This window comes from Myotis brandtii, unplaced genomic scaffold (genome assembly GCF_000412655.1).
Source record: "Myotis brandtii unplaced genomic scaffold, ASM41265v1 scaffold1651, whole genome shotgun sequence".
NCBI lineage: Eukaryota > Metazoa > Chordata > Mammalia > Chiroptera > Vespertilionidae > Myotis > Myotis brandtii.
In genome coordinates this window covers 38,081-40,511 of record NW_005356050.1, presented here as the reverse complement: position 1 = coordinate 40,511, position 2,431 = coordinate 38,081, and positions in this window count along the sequence as shown.

Sequence of the window (2,431 nt, the reverse complement as noted above, 5' to 3'; positions counted from 1 at the left end):
CTTTTTGTGTCTCTACCCTTCCTACTAGTCTCAATGTGGTTTCTTCTATACTATATCTTAGTTATGAGTCATCTGTTGAGATAATATTCAGTTGGTTATTCAGGTTGATTATTTTATAATTTAGTGGTAATTCTGGTTTGAAACTGGGAAGAAATGAATGGAACTTATAGGTACTCTGCTACTATCTTGGATCTTTTTCTTTCTGCTTTATTCTTTGAAAATTGGATTGTTTCAAAATTCCTGCCCTCTAACTCACTTATTCTACCTCCTATTTGCTCTACTCTTAAACAAAGATTCTCTATTGCCTTTACTATTTAATTCATTAAATTTAAATTACACAATTTCAGAATGATTTCTATTTCTTTGGTAAATATCTCATTTTGTTCACATATTTTCCCATGATTTTGTTAAATTTTCTTTTTTAGTTGTCTTGTTGCTTCTTAAGTTTTTTCAAAAAGTTATTTTGATTTCTTGTCAGCCAAGTCACAAAATTCCATGATTTTAAGCTAGGTTATTAGAAAATTATTGTTTTTTGGTGATGATGTGTTTCCTTGATTTGGAGAGAGGAAAATAAAAGTTTTATTTACCTAGTGGTTTTGTACAGTATCACCCAGGCTAATTGGAACCAGATTTCCCAGACTTACTTTGCCTGTACAGTGGGGCCTTGACTTATGAGTGTCCCGACTAACGAGTTTTTTGAGATACCAGCTGTCTCTCGGCCGATTTTTTGCTTTGAGTTGACAGAGTAATTTGAGTTAACGAGCTCCTTAATGAGCTCGGTCTCAGAACGAATTAAACTCGTAAGTCAAGGCCCCACTGTATCTGGTTTTTTTTCTGCTTTTCTATAGGTACACCTACTCCACTCTGCTTGCTCTCACTGTGGCAGAATTCTTAAGCTTTTAAGTCATCTCTAGTTCTTACAACACACCAGGTTGGTTACTGGCAATTTCTCTTTTGTTTTCCAGAAGGTGGTGATATAGTCCAAGTGTGTAGTTTCTCCCTTGCACACAGATCCTAGTGTGCTTTTCAGATTCCACTACATTTTCCAGATTAGCTCTCACTGCTCAACACAAGAGTTCACACAAGGAGGGGTGGCCACAGTAAAGGGGAGTTTTGAGCTTAGCACTTGGGGCATTTGTTAGCAGCTGCTGACCTAAAAGGGAGATCCTCAGGTGAGGTTCTCTCAGAGGGACATGGAAGGCCTTCCTGCTGAAGTCCAAGCAAAATCAGCAGGAACCTTATCCCTTTAATGCTCTTTGATATTCTTCTCTGCTTCTTTCCCATCTTTTCCTTCCCCTGGTCATGAAGGTCCCGCTACAGCACTGAGTGCTGCTGGAAAGCAATGTGTTTCTCAAGTCATGTCCCACACAACTTGAGTAGCCAGGCACTCACTAACCTCTCACCTTTTCCACACTGGAGAAATTGCCACCATCTGATAGTGCAACCCATGCAATGTCCCCAAATTCATGCTGCAATCTACCCTTGAAAAGACTGGACTTCCGCAAATTCTCTCTCATCTTCGGGTATCTGCCAAGGTAGGCATTAAAAAGGTATTTTTTCAACCATGCTAAGATGGTTTGGGCAGAATTGCTGGCTTTGCTGGATTCATAGCCCATGCTGAAGTCCTCTGCCTATTACTAGATGAAAAGGTGGGTGAGACTCCTTTTTTAAAACACTAATATGTTTTATAAAACAATGAAAGGAAAGGATGAGAAAGCCTTAAAGACTTGCATATTTTCATTGTTGTTGTTAATCATCACCTGAGGATATTATTTCCATAGCTTTTCTGAGAATGTGAAAGAGAGGGAGGGAGGCAAAGGAAGGAAAGAATGGAGAGAGAGAGAGAAAGAGAGAGTGAGAGAAACATCACTGTGAGATAGACACATCCACCAGTTGCCTCCTACCACCACCACCACCACCACCCCATACCCCTGCCCAACTAGGAGCAGGGATCAAATCCACAACCCTGGTACAGCCCTTGTTCAGGAATCAAACCTATGACCCTTTGGTATTCGGGCTAATGCTCTAACCATTAAACACACCTGCCAGGGAAGAAACTTGCATCTTTAGTACTCTTATCCTTATTTTGAGGTGGCTGACACTTCCTAAGTTCATGACAGAGGCTAAGTGAGTGTCACTTTTTTCCACAGTGATGGACACAGAACACTCCATGTCTGATGAGCCCCTTGTCAGAGGAAAAAGTGGGCAAGATCTCCAAGAGATGCTGAGAGGAGTAGGACTGTCAGTTGAGTACTGGTTGCCAAAGCTGCAGGAACAGCTGGGTGTGACCTGTGCACAGGCCTTACAACACGTAGAAGAAAAAGACCTCCAGAAGCTAAAATCCCAGGCACAACATCCCTGGGAGAAAAAGGCCCTGGAGAAGCTACTTAACTCAAATAGCCTTTCAAAGTTACAGGAGTCTCAGGTGAAA